This window comes from Dermochelys coriacea, chromosome 8 (assembly GCF_009764565.3).
Source record: "Dermochelys coriacea isolate rDerCor1 chromosome 8, rDerCor1.pri.v4, whole genome shotgun sequence".
NCBI lineage: Eukaryota > Metazoa > Chordata > Testudines > Dermochelyidae > Dermochelys > Dermochelys coriacea.
In genome coordinates this window covers 15,377,815-15,396,181 of record NC_050075.1, presented here as the reverse complement: position 1 = coordinate 15,396,181, position 18,367 = coordinate 15,377,815, and the positions used below count along the sequence as shown (strand labels likewise).

The 18,367-nt window shown below is 42.5% G+C and overlaps 1 long non-coding RNA gene across 2 annotated transcripts in view; it reads right to left on the bottom strand.

The window, feature by feature from the left end:
• Nucleotides 1–18,367, bottom strand: part of LOC122455583 — a 65,666-nt gene that overhangs the window by 21,643 nt on the left and 25,656 nt on the right. The gene's annotated exons all lie outside the window — the stretch shown is intronic.

Genomic DNA, 18,367 nt, shown 5'->3' with positions numbered 1-18,367 from the left:
AATCCTGCCTTGCTGTGAAGAAGCTGTTTCTGAGTCACTTTACACAGGTGCTGTCACAAGTCTCTGGCAGTAAAAGCCTTCAGGGGCCAAACTCAGTTGGGCCTCTTGGGTTAACCTGGTTGGGAAACAGGGAATGCTGCCACCCAGAGATCCAATTCAAGAGTGGTTGGACCACAGGATTCCATCCTGAGGGAAGTGTAGGAAGCCATGTAGGGGACCAGATGTCCGGATTTTATAGGGACAGTCCTGATATTTGGGGCTTTGTCTTATATAGGTGCCTATTATCCCCCACCCCCGTCCTGATTTTTCACATTTGCTGTCTGGTTACCCTAAAGCCACGGCCTGTCACCCGAGGACTGCATTCACGAGGGACAAAAAGGAGTCTGAAGTACAGCTCAACCTATAACCATTACACACTGAAATATCACCCCCCAGGATGGTGTCTTGTTCTCATCTTGCTTGTGAGCCTTGACTTTCTTCTTAACTGAGGCAATACAGTTGGCTTAACCCCATCCCAGAAGGTAGCCTTCTAACAGCAAACAGCTGTGAAGCATCTCACCTCTTTGACCACATCTCCCCGATTTATTCTAACCTACTCTTTCCGTGCATGAATGATTTTCTGTCTCTTTCACCTCTCCCTCCACCACTGGAGCCACAAATATGTGCGTAACCTTACTACATTATTACACAACCAAACACAGCTCATTGTCACCCATAAAATAACCCTGGATGCTGGCAGGCCACATAACACATGGACTCACAGTCAAGCTGGCCACAGAGAGCCAAACTCAGAGCTGATGTAAAATACCTAAAATTAAGGGGTGTGGAAGTAAATTATATACCTGGTGTGTGTCCATGTTTAAATTATATGCCCCAGGAAAGGAAGGGTAGGGACTATAGCAGGAAAAAAAAACAAATGAGAGTAAGAAGGTGTGAGATAAACCAGAACCCTCATACTTTATCTTAGCAACCAACAGGAAAATGTCTCTTCTGCCACATCCTCACTCTCCCTTCAGCATGTGCACTACACTAATTTGCACCCATAAACAGCTGCTTACACTCTCCTTTAAGCCAACTCTGAACTGAGACCAGAATGCGCCAAGCCATATTATTGCTATTTGTATTGCTACAATACAGGACTCATCCAACCGCTCAGTATTTGTACTGCCACTGTACAAACACCTCCCTCCCATCCCGTGTCTGTTAAACAGCACACTCACACGCGGAAGATGGGGTCAAGTCTCACACACACACACACACACACACACACACACACACACACACTTCTAATGTGGCTTTATAGTGATACTTACCAGGCAACTGTGTAGCAGCAGGGCTGGAAACCCCAAGACACACTACACTGTGGTTGAGGCAGGGAAGCCCCAGACTTTCCTGTTTTTGCTAAATTCATCTGTTCAGCAACAAGAAAAACAACAGGTTTCAGAGTAGCAGCCGTGTTAGTCTGTATTCGCAGATAACACACCCATGGAACCCCGACCTGGGGTATTCCATCTGCTACCCAAGATCCATAAAGCTGGAAATCCTGGACGCCCCACCATCTCAGGCATTGACACCCTGACAGCAGGATTGTCTGGCTATGTAGATTCCCTCCTCAGGCCCTACGCTACCAGCACTCCCAGCTATCTTCAAGACACCACTGACTTCCTGAGGAAACTACAATCCATCGGTGATCTTCCTAAAAACACCATCCTGGCCACTATGGATGTAGAAGCCCTCTACACCAACCATTCCACACAAAGATGGGCTACAAGCCATCAGGAACAGTATCCCCGATAATGTCATGGCTAACCTGGTGGCTGAACTTTGTGACTTTGTCCTCACCCATAACTATTTCACATTTGGGGACAATGTATACCTACAAATCAGCGGCACTGCGATGGGTACCCGCATGGCCCCACAGTATGCCAACATTTTTATGGCTGACTTAGAAAAACGCTTCCTCAGCTCTCGTCCCCTAATGCCCCTACTCTACTTGTGCTACATTGATGACATCTTCATCATCTGGACCCATGGAAAAGAAGCCCTTGAGGAATTCCACCATGATTTCAACCATTTCCATCCCACCATCAACCTCAGCCTGGACCAGTCCACACAAGAGATCCACTTCCTGCACACTATGGTGCTAATAAGCGATGGTCACATAAACACCACCCTATATCGGAAACCTACTGACCACTATTCCTACCTACATGCCTCTAGCTTTCATCCAGATCACATCACATGATACATTGTCTACAGCCAAGCTCTACGATATAATCGCATTTGCTCCAACCCCTCAGACAGAGACAAACACCTACAAGATCTCTATCATGCATTCCTACAACTACAATACCCACCTGCTGAAGTGAAGAAACAGATTGACAGAGCCAGAAAAGTACCCAGAAGTCACCTACTACAGGACAGGCCCAACAAAGAAAAGAACAGAACGCCACTAGCCATCACCTTCAGCCCCCAACTAAAACCTCTCCAACGCATCATCAAGAATCTACAACCTATCCTGAAGGATGACCCATCATTCTCACAGATCTTGGGAGACAGGCCAGTCCTTGCTTACAGACAGCCCCCCAATCTGAAGCAAATACTCACCAGCAACCACACACCACACAACAGAACCACTAACCCAGGAACCTATCCTTGCAACAAAGCCCGTTGCCAACTCTGTCCACATATCTATTCAGGGGACACCATCATAGGGCCTAATCACATCAGCCACACTATCAGAGGCTCGTTCACCTGCACATCTACCAATGTGATATATGCCATCATGTGCCAGCAATGCCCCTCTGCCATGTACATTGGTCAAACTGGACAGTCTCTACGTAAAAGAATAAATGGACACAAATCAGACGTCAAGAATTATAACATTCAAAAACCAGTCGGAGAACACTTCAGTCTCTCCGGTCACACGATTACAGACCTGAGAGTGGCTATCCTTCAACAAAAAAGCTTCAAAAACAGACTCCAACGAGAGACTGCTGAATTGGAATTAATTTGCAAACTGGATACAATTAACTTAGGCTTGAATAGAGACTGGGATTGGATGTGTCATTACATAAAGTAAAACTAATTCCCCATGTTATTTCCCCCCCACCCCCTCACTGTTCCTCAGACGTTCTTGTTAACTGCTGGAAATGGCCCACCTTGATTATCACCACAGAAGGTTTTCCTCCTTCCCCCCCTCCTTCCTGCTGGTAATAGCTCATCTTAAGTGATCACTCTCCTTACAGTGTGTATGATAAAACCAGGTTTCAGAGTAGCAGCCGTGTTAGTCTGTATTCGCAAAAAAGAAAAGGAGTACTTGTGGCACCTTAGAGACTGACAAATTTGAGCAGGTTTCAGAGTAGCAGCCGTGTAAGCTTTCGTGAGCTACAGCTCGCTTTAGCTCATGAAAGCTTATGCTCAAATAAATTTATGAGCTAAAGCGAGCTGTAGCTCACGAAAGCTTATGCTCAAATAAATTTGTTAGTCTCTAAGGTGCCACAAGTACTCCTTTTCTTTTTAACAAGAAAAATGTTACTAATCAGTGGAGTCTTTGAGATTGCAAGGACATGTCAACACAGAAAGACTCTCTCTAGCAGTGAAAACACCAGGAGTCTTCCTAAGTGTAACCTACCTGTTAGAGCCCTGAACCAGGATCCAAAGGACCTGGGTTCTATCCCTGGCTCTGCCACTGGCCGGCTGGGTAACCCTGAGCAAGTCACTTCATCTTTCTGTGGCTCAGTTTCCCCATCTGTAAAAGGGGGGTGATGACACTGACCTCCTTCGGGGCTAAACGGAAGAAATCACATAAAAGCAGCATTAGGCGACACAGTGCTGCTGGAAGTGGGATTTTTGAATGAGGCACAGAACTGAGGGTTTCACCTCTGTTGGTTGCTACAGATCCATATAGCCCTCCCCTTCCTCCCCCACCCCGAAAAAAGCAGCGGCCTGAGCCTCTGTTTTACATTGCAGTCTTTGGCCCAAACTTCCAGGATTAGCAACTTAATGATCCCTTCCCTAGTGTAAATGGAGTTTCAGCTGATGATAGGTTTTCTGCATCACATTGATTAGATTACCTCCAAAAGTGTTAGCTGACACAGCCTTCATAACACAGCGTTACAACTCTGTCTGCACTGGGCTCTCATTGTTAGCATTGCTAATATCAATTTAATTCAACTGATGTTAGCAGCCACGGGGATTTTTCATAAAGTTCCCTAGCATAGACAAGGCTTCACTGCCAAGGCTAAATTCCATCTTGAGTAATTATATTCTGGCCTGCTGCCTGCATTCCCTTGCAGTTTCAATGTGTGATTTTACTATCTTAAGCACCTGACAACAGCTGCTGTGTGTTAATAGCCATTGTGTTTCACCCCAGAGGTGGCTACATTTAAGTGGTGGGTGAAGTGAAGCCAGCATTGCTCATCAACACCTTTACCACAAGTTATCAACTTGATACTATGTATATTACCACCCCCGGAATAGGGAATTTGCTGCAGTCTCTCAGTGACAGCCATTGGTAACTGTTTACCTTTTAACAGTGATCAATACATAGTGCAGTATATGCTGCTCCACCAACTAGTGCTCGTCTTAAAAAACTTTGGGTCAGATCCTTCCTGTATCAAAATCCACACAGCATAAGAGTGCAGGATCTTGATGTGGGGGGAGAGAAGAGAAGGGAGAAAGGGGCCATTGGACAATTGTTTATAGCTTCCTGTTTCTACAGACTGACCTCCACTGGTTGCAGCTCCACCTGCTGTCGCTTGTGACAGCTTAGTTTGTTCCCCCTAAGGGATGACTACACCAGCTGAAAATTGGTGGACCCCCTCTTCACCTCCTGACACGCCCCCTATTCCAAGGGGTGTGTCTGTGCGTGTGGGAAGAGGGTCGTTGAGCCAGTATGCACTGGGGCAATTCCCAGCTTTGGCCAGATTCCAACTCCTTTGTACTGACACACTTTTAAAAAAAATAAATAAGTAAGTGGGATTTTAATACTTTGTCTACAGAGTGAACACAACAGACCTCTTCCAGAGTGACACAGAAGGTTAAATCTGCTTTGAAATACTCCCCCCCCCACCCTCTTGTAAATCAAGGAAAGTATTATTTAGCATCTCTCCCTTTTCCTCTTCTCTCCTCTGGCCCACAACCAGCTGGAGCCTTTCAAGGCAAATTCAAGGGGGTTGCTATCAAAACACAGATAAATATTGTGTAGACAGAGAACAGTTTATTAGATAAGCTATATAAATAAGTCAAAAGAAAAGAACATAAGAACAATAGTCCATCTAGCCCAGTATCCTGTCTTCAGACAGTGGCCAATGCCAGAGGCCTTAGAGGGAATGAACAAAACAGGGCAATTTCAAGTGATCCATCTCCTCTTGTCCACGCCCAGCTTCTGACAGTTGGAGTTTTAGAGAGCACAAGGTTGTGTCCCTGACCATCTTGTTTGATGCACCTATCCTCCATGAACACAGTTACACTTTTTGGCCTTCACAACTTCCCAAGGCACTGACTTCCACAGATTGATTGTGCATTGTGTGAAGAAGTACTTCCTTCAATACCAAATATAACTGACATTATTCAGTGCTAATACTAGAAAGGAAGACCCACTGAAGATCTGCAATTTTAAAAAAAGTTTAGTTTAATGCTAATCCTATCGTCAGGAATTGTCTGAACTAACTAGCCTGCTAGAAATGAATTTGAAGGTGGGCTGCCCCTATAATATTTCTTATAGCTGAAAACATGGCAAACTTTTTGAAATTCATTAGTAGTTTTTCAAAATTTTATCAATTATTTTTGAAAATTGAAATGTTCCAACCAGCTCTGCAGCTGGTCAAAAACTTTTTAGAAAAGAAATCTCTATGAAAATTTAATTGAAATCCTTTTGAATCCCTCCTCCTCACCCCCCACATCTAAAATCAAAGTTGAAAATGAAAAGATTGAAATGTGCAGAATTCCAACAAGCGTAGAGAAAGAATTCTAAAGTGCAGCATAAAACAATGGGGAAGGATTTTTTTAAACCGATTCCTTCAGGGTCTTCAAGGTGCTAATGAGTTCAAGGGTAAGATTTTCAAAAGTCTAAGTTACTTACAAGCCGAAGGGGACATCTATGCTACAGCGGTTACAGAGGCACAGCTATGGTGCTACAGCTGTGCCACTGTAGCACTGATGCTTCCTACATCAATGGAAGGGGTTTTTCTTGTCAAACTAGTTAATTCATCTCTTCTGTCGACCTAGCTGCATCTGCAGTGAGGATTAGGTTGACCTAACAACAACATACAGGGCACAACATTTTCCAAATCCCTGAGCAATGTAGCTTGGTCAATCTAATGTTTAGATGTAGACCAGGCCTAAGGGTGTGTGTCCTCTACGGAGACTATGCCTGCATAGGTACATTGCCACAGCTATGCCAGCAAAACCCTGTACTGTAGACACAGCCATTGGATCATCACCTTCCTGAACAACAGTAGGTTGGTTGACAGAAGCATTCTTCCATTGACATAGCTACATCTACACTATGGGTTAGGTCAGCATAGCTATGACAGTGAAGGAGCTGTAGCTATGAATACCTAACTTAAATATAGACCAGGCCTTAGTCCCATTTTCAAAAGTGACGAAGGTATTAGGGGCCAGGTTTTTAGAGGTATATAGGCACTTAGTGCCATTTTCAAAAGCATCCAGGCACCTAACACCCATTGAAATCAAGACCCAGATCATCAAAAGACAAAGATACCTAATTTCTATTGATTTCAATAAAAGTTAGAAGCTGAAACTGCTTTAAGGACCGGGCCTTAGGAATAAAGTCAATGGCACTTAGGTGCCCAAATGTCAGTCACTTCTAAAAATGAGATGTAGGCTTCAAAGTCACTTAGGCACTTTTGGAAATTTTATCCTTACTCCCCAGACCTTAAATAATCCAAATACTTGAGCCATGTTCTGTCAAAATTGCTTTGCTTCCTTCATGTACATATCCATTTTATAAACTCAAGGTAGCTAGCAAGTTTTTTTTGGCTGGAGGGAGTTGAACTGTGGAAGCAGATGGAGAATATAAGCTTTTTAGCAATTAATTTGAAAAACACCTCAAGTTCCTGTTTTCAGAAGTAGCTTTTTTAGAGTGATTCAGCAGTTTACAATACAAAAGATAAGTATCTCCAGATGCAGGATCAGGAAAAGCACAAAAACCAACAATCATAATAAATTTTGCAAAGAACCCACAAACCCGTGTTCTGAAGGAGATGCTCTCCAAATGTAATGTTAAGGGCAAGCAATTTTTGCCTTTGTTAGGATTTCCAGTGGAGGCAAAAATTCTAAGCATTCCTGGCACATTTTCCTCTCCTTGCCTGTCATTTCACAGAGCACATTAGAAACTCACACTTTCTTTAACTTTTAGTGTGATTGTTCTCCAAACCTCTCATCTGGCTGGCATCCAGTCCCCCACAACATCCAGCCCTTAGAGTGTGGATACCAATATTGTTCCATGGCTCAGCCAGCAGAACATGCTCTTGCTGGGAGCTGATGGTCTCGAGGATAACCCACTGAAATCAAGAGACTTAACTTTTATTTCTAGTGTTGCCATAGAAATCTTGTGCGACTTTGGGCAAAGTTTTAAAAATTGCCTTAGATTTTGGGGGCCCATATTTAAATGCTTAGGCCTGGTCTACATTTAAAAATTAGATTGACATAGCTGAAATACGGTTATGATATGAATATGGTATAACGAAGATATACTTTATGCAAGATGGGTCTTGTAAGGTATCATTGGAAAGGTTATAATTTACTGAATGTGTTTACCCAATTTGTATTTTTTGTTTTGTATCTAAAGCTAGGAATATTGACCATGTCTCTGTATTTCAAATGTGCTACGTTAGATGAGACCAAACAATGTTAGTGGCTTATTGAAGAAATGCACACAAGCTTAAGGATTACCCCAGGAATTGTGTGCAATAGACACCTCTCAGAGATAGCTCCACACAATGGGAACTGTTTGACCCAAGTCACAGCAAAAAAGTTCCAGCAAGTGGGGGGAAGATGTAAAAGAGGGACAACAACAACAAGAAGGGGCATCACTCTCCCTACAACAACACACCTGAAATCACCTGAGGAAAAAAGACTGAACTATGGGAAGTGATGGTCCCAGGCTGGAAGGATTTTTAGCCTGTGCAAGAAAACCTGGGAAAGCCAAGGCAACTTGTGCCTTAAGAATCTGCCAGCCTGTTTATCGCTCAGGGTGAGAATTTGCTAACTTGTATCCGACCTATCTAATGTGTCAAGCTCAGTTTGCGGCTTTATTTACTAAGGTAATCTGCTTTGTTTGCTATTCCTTTAACCACTTAAAATCTATCTTTTGTAGTTAATAAACTTGTTTTGTTTATTATTCAACCCAGTTTATGCAATTTCTAACAGTGGGGGGGGAGGAGTCATGCACATCTCTCTTCACATTGAGGGAGAGAGCAGATTTTTATGAGCTTGCGCTGTGCAGATTTTTCTATACAGTGCAAGACCGTATTATTTTGGGTTTGTCTCCCAAAAAGGGTGGGCATCTGAGTGCTGGGGGAGTCTTCTCACACAGAGCTGACTTCAGTCTTTGGCTGCAGATGCGTGTGGCCCTATGTGTGTGTATATGCTGCAAGAGGCCAGGGAGCCTAATTCAGCCCAGCAGGGAGTAGGAAACCAGGCTGGTGGAGCAGGAGAGGCTTAAGTGAAATCCCAGTACATCAGGTGGCATCCCAGAAGGGGGGGTCCAACCCATCACGATAGCTACCTCACTCAAGGCTGGGAAAAAATGTTCACAGCCCTGAGCGATGCAGCGAGGTCGACCTAACCCACTGTATAGATGCAGAATTCTTCCATCGACCTAGCTACTGTCTCACAGAGAGGTGGATCAACTACATCAACAGAAAAATCCTCCGTCAATGTAGGAAGCTTCTGCACTATGGCACTACAGCTGTGCCGCAGTACTGTTGACATACCCTAAGGCTAAAATATTCAGACATAGGTGCCTAATGTTAGTCACCCTGCAAGATTCCCTTGAATACAGTGAATGCATATTAGTGTGGAGATAACGATGAGCCACTCAGCTATGATAGAGCATACATAGTTGACTCTAATGTTTGTAGTTTCTTATATTTGGATCAAAGCGGGACTGATTGCAAACAAAGTAGCATGAAGGTTTTCAAATCCCCAGATTCTGTTGAAAACATATGAGATTTATGAACACTCAGGTGTTTTTACAGTGCTGGCAGCATCCTTAGATAAACATATTCCTGGGACAGAGTCCACTTCATGAATACGGCAGGACCACTTCAAATACAGAAACAGACGCGGGAGTCGTGCCATAGCACACAGGCCACTTCAGCGGCCAACTTCTCACCTAGGAAATCCCACTTGTAAGCTTTTGCAACAGTTGAAGTGAAATCTGGCCACCTGCCTGGCACATCTGTGCAAAGCATTGCATCAGCACTTCCCATGAACAAGTGCAAGTTCATGGCACTAGTTCCATGTTTTCACACACAGCCAGTTTTACTGATAACCTAGCAACAGTTACACACATCAGGAGAGAGAGAGATTCTTCTTGTGAAGAATTAAAGATGCTTCTCATAGCAATGGTACAAGAACACATTTTGCTGTGGTTATTATAGGGAATCATCCTAGCTGACAGGTCTGTCACAAAACAGGCACTACCATCATATATAGACATATCTCAGCTCTGGGCGTCTGAAAGGACAGAGAAACTATCCTAGTAATAGTTAGGGGAAACAGCATCTACCCCACATGAAGCAAGTCAATAGTCACAATTACATTATATTAGATATTGTTGTATCAACCAGGCAAGGTACTAACCAGCTTCAACAGGACTTTATTTTCAAAGTGGAAACCCCTCTACCAAGCTGCTGCTGCACCCTCTGTAGCTTTCTCCTGACCTCTCAATTCCTCCCCCCTCCTTCCTGTCCTTTCAGATGCCCAACAGCCAGTGCTCCCAATTCTAATAATTACAAGTAACATCTAAACACCACATTCCCTACTCTCTTAAGAAACTCTCCCAATTAAAACAAACATTATTGTTCTAACCACAGGAACAAATATGAAACAAGATACTATACTGTTGGCAGAAATATTACACTGAAAACACTGTAGATACTACATAACAGTCTCTAGTCTAGATATGTGGTCATCTGGGTCTGACAGGCCGTCTCTCAAGTCCTGGTTCTAGTGCAATGTCTTGTTATGTTGGTACTATGGTGAAGTCATCCAATGCAGATTGGGTGTTGGCATAATCTCCTCTTGGTGCATAGGCAGGTGCAAGATAAGAAGCATTCCATACCGGCCATCAGAAGGTCGATAGGTGTAAGGTCCCTTCTTCTCTATGATTTTAAGAGGAGCTGTGAATTTATGGTCCCCTTTGTGTAAAATTCCAGGTTTTCGTATTCTAACGAAGGAACCACACTCAAACTTCGGTTCCTTAGCATCCCGCCGCTTGTCTGTGAAAGCCTTAGACTTTGCTTGGTTCTGTTCAACTGTTTTTCCTCACATCATCCTTGTTTGGGGCATCAGGTCATGCCTTTAACAATCCAGCAATGTTCAGTTTAGTATTCATCTGTTTCCCATGCAGTAACTCTGAGGGTGATCTTTGCATTGTGGCAACTCGTGTAGCCCGGTATGCTTGCAAGAAATCAGTAGTGAAGGGTATCCACAATCACCCTTCTAGTTTAGCAGTTTGTAAACTCTCTTTCAAACTTCTGTTAAACCATTCGATTTCCCCATTGGCTTGAGGGTAATATAGGGATGACCTTCTGTGTAAAATGTTCCCCTGTGCTAGAAAAGTTTCAAACTCCAGGGAAGTAAATTGACTAGCATTATCTGAAACCAGTTCTTTGGGGTTACTTTCCCTGCTAAAAACTGGAGAGAGGAACTTAAGCATCTACCAATGTGATATATGCCATCATGTGCCAACAATGCCCCTCTGCCATGTACATTGGTCAAACTGGACAGTCTCTACGTAAAAGAATAAATGGACACAAATCAGACATCAAAAATTATAAAATTCAAAAACCAGTCAGAGAACACTTCAGCCTCTCTGGTCACTGGATTACAGACCTGAGAGTGGCTATTCTTCAACAAAAAAACTTCAAAAACAGACTCCAACGAAAGACTGCGGAATTTGAATTAATTTGCAAACTGGATACAATTAATCTAGGCTTGAATAGAAACTGGGAGTGGACGGGTCATTACACAAAGTAAAACTCTTTCCCCATGTTATTTCTCCCCCCCACCCCAGGCCCCACTGTTCCTCAGACGTTCTTGTCAACTGCTGGAAATGGCTCACCTTGATTATCACCACAAAAGATTTTCTTCCTTCCCCCCACCCTCCTTACCTGCTGGTAATAGCTCATCTTAAGTGAAAAAGAAAAGGAGTAATTGTGGCACCTTAGAGACTAACAAATTTATTTGAGCATAAGCTTTCGTGAGCTACAGCTCACTTCATCAGATGCAAACTCACGAAAGCTTATGCTCAAATAAATTCGTTAGTCTCTAAGGTGCCACAATTACTCCTTTTCTTTTTTGCCAATACAGACTAACAAGGCTGCTACTCTGAAACCTCATCTTAAGTGATCACTCTCTTTACAGTGTGTATGGTAATACCCATTGTTTCATGTTGTGTGTGTGTGTGTGCGCGCGCGCGCGTAAAAATCTCCCCACTGTATTTTCCACTGAATGCATCCGATGAAGTGAGCTGTAGCTCATGAAAGCTTACGCTCAAATAAATTTGTTAGTCTCTAAGGTGCCACAAGTACTCCTTTTCTTTTTTTAATTACTGTAGCAGAAGAGATTTGCGATGTAAACGCTACCTCAGGCCATTTACTGAAATAGTTTATTAAAGTGATGGCATAATGGTAGTCAATTGGAGCAGTATCAAAGGGTCCTACAATGTCAATCTCCACTTTTTCCCATGCAGATTCAGGAAGAGGAACAGACTGTAATGGAGGGGTACATATCACTGTCGTCTTATGTATTTGGCAAGTGACACAGGATTTTATGAATGCTTCAGTTTGAGAGTCCATCCCTGCCCACCAATACAGATCGTATAGTCGTTGTTTGGTTCGGACAATTCCTTGATGAGTATTGTGTGCCAGGTGTATGAGTTTTGACTGTAATTCTTCTGGCACAAGGAGCCAGTGTGTAGCTCGTAGCACACAGCCATCAAACAAAGAAACTTCATCCCGAACTCTAAAATAAGGCAGCAAAACTGGGTCAAGGTTTTTAGGGTGACTGGGCCATCTCTTTGTATTGGACACGCTGAACAAGCGGCTTGAAATTGTTCTCTTGTAACTGCAGTGAAAGTGCTTGTAATAAGTGCAACCACTACATCCTCATCCTCTGGTGGACCATCTGGTGAAGGCAAAGGCAGGCGAGAAAGGCAATCAGTGACCACATTTTGGTTTCCAGGCTTATATTCCAGTTCATAATTGAAAGAGTAGTCTTGCAGACCATCAAGCAATATGGTATCCTGCTCTACCCAGTCCTTTTGTGGTGAGCAACGTCGTCAAAGGGCTGTGATCTGTGCGCAACTTGAATGTGCAGCCCCACAGGTAAGTTTTCCATTTTTCAGTAGCCCAGACACAAGCAAGTGCTTCTTTTTCTACTCTAGAATATTTTCCTCTCAGCATTACTTAGTATCCTTGAAGAAAATGCAACAGTCCTCTCTGTGTTGTCCTCATGCAGTTATGTGAGAACAGCCCCAAGTCTATAACCAGAAGCATCAGTAGTTACAACTGTGGGCAATGCAGGACTGAATAGTGCAAGTACTGGACTAAGTACAATCAAGTCTTTCACTGTTTTGAAACTAGCTTGTGCATCCGTTGTCCACACTAAGATTGAACTTCTCCGTAGCAATTCCTGTAACAGTTCAATGACAGAAGCATAATTGGGAATGAATTTTGCATACCAGGAGGTAAGACCCAAGAAGTAACGTAAGGTTTGCAAATCTGTTGGAGGAGGAGCATTTGAAATTGCCAGGATATGATCTGGATTAGGTTTTAGTCCAACCTGTGAAACTGTGTGCCCCAGAAAGGAGAGTTCAGTTTGTCTAAATTTGAATTTGGACCTACTGATCTGGAGGCCTGCTGCGCTGATTTAGTTTAGTACAGACTGCAGGTTATTGTCACGCTCCTCAGAAGCATTTCCAAACACGATAATATCATCCAGATAGCACTGAACTCCATGTTGACTCTTCAGAATCAATTACATCATTTTTTGAAAGGCACTTGGAGCAGATGCGAGACTGTATTGAAAATGTTTAAAATGAAATAGTTCCTCATGTATAATAAATGCTGTGAGGTCTCTGCTATCTTCATGCAACATAACCTGGTGATATGTGCTCCACAGATCAAGAGTAGAAAACATATTTGCTTCACAGAGTTCTGCAAATACTTCTTCTATGTGAGGAAGAGGATGGCTGTCAATCACAATAGATTTATTTGGCTCCCTTAAATCCACACAAAGGCGAATGCCTCCACCCTTCTTTTGCATCACCACTATAGGTGAAACCCATTCTGAGGAGTCTCTCTCTTCAATAATGTCTTTTTGAACAAGTTTTCTAAGTTCCTCTGAAACAGCTTCCCTGACTTGAAAATGGTAAGCGCCCTAACTTCTGTCATATAGGCATCACATTATTCCGCATTTTAACTTTATGCAGAAACCCATAAGCACAGCCAAGTTTCTCCTTAACCTGGTGTTGGGTCCCAGCTGAAACTGGTGTGTGTACCGCAAGAGTGCTTTACTGAGGAAGATCAATTCGTCCATTAATTACCCTGAGATTTAAAGCAGCCAATAAATCTCTGCCAAGGATAGGAGTGCCTTTGTGGACAATGTAGAACTCTGCAGTTACACAATAATCACCAAAAGTAATTATTACTGGCAGGCAGCCATGCACATCTTTAAAGTAATGCAGATAGATGTAATCAGGTAGTATAGATACTGCTGAGCCAGTGTCCAACATTAGCTGAATAGAATGTGGTTTGCCTGAGGGTATGGCAGAAATGTTTACAGTGCACTTTATCTGTTCTGGAATATGTGCAGTAGTGATTTGTCCACACTCAACACAGTAACATCTGGTATTGTAACTGCATGCACCTGTTGATTGAACTGGCTACTGCGACATACTTTAGCAAAATGTCCAATCTTTTTGCAATGATTGCACTGAGCTTCTTTTGCTGGACATCCTGTGTAGCTTGCAAGGTATTATGGGGATCCACAGTAAAAACATGCTTTTACTATTTTTTGAATTTGCTGATTCGGTGGTTGTTCATTAGTTTTCCTCTTGCAATTGTGTGTCTGCAGTGGTAGTGAACTTTTCTGCAAAGCAGTCACAGCCTAGACTGTGCCTCCTGTATCCATGCTCATTATTTTGGCTTCAGCTGTAGCTGACTCAATCTGAATATCAATGGTTATTGCTTTTTCTAGTGTAAGTTGTGGTTCTAGAAGTAAGTGTTCTCTTACATGAAGCATGGTTGTTTTCTCAATGAGCTGGTCTCTAATCATCTCATCTGCTATATTCCCAAAGTCACAAATTATAATCAGACTCCTCAGGGAAGCAATATACTGCATTATAGTTTCCCCTGATTTCTGCTCACGCTGGCGAAATCTGTAGCAATTAGCTACTACATTCACTTTTGGCACAAAAAAATTCTTTAATGCAGTGAGTGCAGTCTCATATGTATCATCTGCAAGGGGAAAAGTGTAAAATATACGCTGCCCTTCTGCAGTGGTTTAGCAGAGCACGCTTTCTTACTTCAGAAATCTCTGTAGCACTGATTGCAAGCAGATAAGTCTCAAACATATAGATCCAGATAGCAAAAGCAATTGGAGGCTCACCTGGGCTTTGCAGAAAGGGCGCAGGTGGGTTCAGAGGCAGAAGATCCATCCTCATCGCCAAAATGTTGTATCAACTAGGCAAAGTACTAACAAGCTTCAACAGGACTTTATTTTTGAAGTGGAAGCCCTTTTACCAAGCTGCTGCTGCACCCTCTGTAGCTTTCTCCTAGCTTCTCAACTCCTCCCCCCTCCTTCCTGCTTCCTGTCCTTTCAGTCTCCCAACAGGCAGTGCTCCCAATTCTAATAATTACAAGCAACATCTAACCACCACAGATATGTACCAGCAAGGTATAGAATGCCTAGAACTGAATGGCCATTTGATTGTGTTGCTGTGTCGCTGTAAACCTCAACCTTCCTCATTCTATCCCCTCATTTCTGTTTGTTATGCATTGTCTCGTGTCTAAATACCAATGCATGCTGCTCACATAAGCAACCCCATAGTGGCTAGGCCCGGATCCAAAGCCAATGAACCTTTCTGTAAAGGTTTCACATCGATTTTGGGTATTGCAAAAACAACACATGGCAATGATTTACATCCCGATTTTACCTTCTATACAATTTTTATGGGATGATGGGAGCTGCACCATATGTAAGAGTGAACTGGGCTATTATAAACTAGTGTGAAATGCGCTCTAGAGTCTAAATATTCATATAGTGTTTGTCTAAATCAACTACATTGTCAAAAAATTAATAAAAATAATCTTCTCTGTATGTAGAATCTGTTCAATAGGGCTAGGCATTTCGAAGGAGATAGGCAGCCAGCCCCCATTGATAGTCAATGTGATTTGATATTGTCTTGTGCTCCATTGCTAGTTTTGCATCCATCAGCCTTCCTGTCATCATTACTAGCACATTAATTAGAAAGTGAACAAAAGAAGCTGTATTGGCTTAAACTTCTTCAGAAACACAGGGAACTAGACACCACAGAAATAAATGGAAACAGGCCAACTTCTGCACATACAGAGAGAGAGAGAGAGAGAGAGAGAGAGAGAGAGAGAGGTGTGACTTCGATTTTCAAAGAGGAGTTCACACAGATAACGGAGAACACAAAATGTAAAATCTCTTTAACATGCCGACAAAACCCTTTACCCAAGTGTCACTAAACTTGGAGGAAGTTCTTATCTAGAGCCAAGGGTTGCAGATCTGACAAAGCAGTACCTTTCACCTGACTTTGTTTCCCTCTCCAGCTACTAAGGTAGCTACATAGTGCTGTACGAAGACATACATTACATTAGGATTTAAAAAACAAACAAAACACTTAGGGCTAGATTCCCAAAAGGACTTAGGCACCTGTCACTTTCAGTGCCTAAATCCCAGAATCACACATACCCTCCTAGGATTCACAAAAATGCAGCTCAGCTGCCCATAAACGCTGTAGGTGCCTCAACTTGCTCATTGCCTATATTTGTGCTGTAAAGTTTGCTTGGCTCCCAAGTTTCTACCTTTGAGCATGCTTATGTGGCTCCACACCAGGCGTCCAGATACCCAAGCCCCAATGTGATGCACAAACAAGGGGAAAAGATAGGAGTTCCTCCACCTAATTCACCTGCAGTGCCCAATCCCATAGGTGTGCTCAGAGCTCACCTACTAGATCTAGCCCCAAGAGGGGAACTTATACAAAACAGCTGAAGGAGATAGAGGAGGAGGAGGCCTCCCTCATAACTTTTAGCCCAGTTGTTAAGGTTCTCACTAGGGTGACCAGGTGTCCAGTTTTGGACTGGAACACCAGATCAAAAAGGGATCCTGGTGGTTCCGGTCAGCAGTCTCTGGTGAGGCTCTAGCCCAGGCCAGACTTCCCTTCATAGAACTAGGTCAAGAAACCTATTCCTTCTTTCTACCAGCCACTGCTGAGCTGGGCTTTTCTTCATTTATCTCTCTCCCAGATTGACAACTTGCACAGGTGTAATGGCCAGGGTGGGGCTGATTGGGACCACACCCTCTCATTAACGTCTTCCTGGTCAGTGTGAAGTCTGCGTACCCATCACACACACGACCAAGACTTCTGCCTTCCAGGGGCACGATTGTAGGTAAATAAGCAAGCATCAAAGGAAAAAGAATTTTACAAAATTATGAAGGAAAAGGAAACTTTCTGCAGTGGTTAAAGCACAGGGTAATAGGAAATCTGTCACAATTCACTTAACTTCTCTGTTCTGTACTTTTCTTCTCTGTAAAATGGGAATATTAATACTTGCTTACTTTACAGGGTTGTACTTACCATTAAAATTTATAGAATACTTTGAGTGCCTCAGACAAAAGCAGCCTCAGCTATGCAACAATAAAAAATAAAGATTGTAAGCAATTTAGAAGAAAAAGACGCACCAGGGAATCATACGGAGCTCTAATTCTAGTGCTACTGTCAGAGTTATTTGCAGGATTCCCTTGTAGGCAATGCACCTTTCAGGTTCATAGCACATCTCAAAGGTTTGTGGTGTGACTGACTTTTAAATAGATACTTGAACTGGAAGGATAAAGTTTTCAACCTAAGAAGCAAGTGTCCCATTAACATGAAAAGGAAGGAAGCAGCAGCTAAACACTCTTAAGGTTTCCCAACTAAATACATATACTGCTGTTTACTGTGTTACAGTGCTGTATAGTGATGTAACTGGAGGGCTCAATGTTCCCACCAGTGCCAGAGAGTCACATTCACGAAAGCTTATGCTCAAATAAATTTGTTAGTCTCTAAGGTGCCACAAGTACTCCTTTTCTTTTTACTCACGTTAATGTTACTCATATGCACAGAGTGAGTCTGAGCACAAAAAAAGGCCATTTCAGGATCAGTATAAATTAAGGGGAAATGAAACTAAATCATAGAAAATAAAGTTGTGCAAATATCTCCTTAACAAAAGTAGAAGGATAAAGCACCAAGTTAAGAAACCTGTGGCAAATAGCTCCTTCTAATTCAACCACTTCCCTCTTCTATAGTGTTAACAACTTCGTATGTTTCTTAAAGTGGGTTTGATTTAGCAACATGGTCCAGTTCTCAAAAGGTCTCAACTCCTTTTTTGTGTGTATTTTATAGCACATAGACATCTAAGTACTTTTCAGTGATGAAGCCAAGCATTGAACAGCTAAGTGCTATTAGCAGGCAATTAAACGTGCCTGCCATTTTTTGTGGGCCCAAGAATGGGAAGCTATTGGGCTCTATAGCTGTTAAAATTGCTCTTTGCTGTGGGCTAGGGCTGGTCAAAAACTTTCCATCAAAACTGCCTTTCCTGGGAAAACTGAGTTTTGAATTTAAAAAAAAAAAACAAAAAAAAAAAAACTTTTTTTTTTTGAGGCAAGTTTCTGCTTTCCAAGGAAATTTTCACTTTCATCCAAAATATTTTTTCAATTAAATATTGACAGGTTTAAAAAAAATAAAAAGTTTTTGTCAAAAAAAAGTTCTGGAAAATAAAACATTTTCTCAGCAGCTGTAGTATATATGTCTATGAAATATGCAGACCAGTTCCTCACATGTTATTTTCATAAGTAGCCAAAAGCTGCAACACACTAAATGAACAAT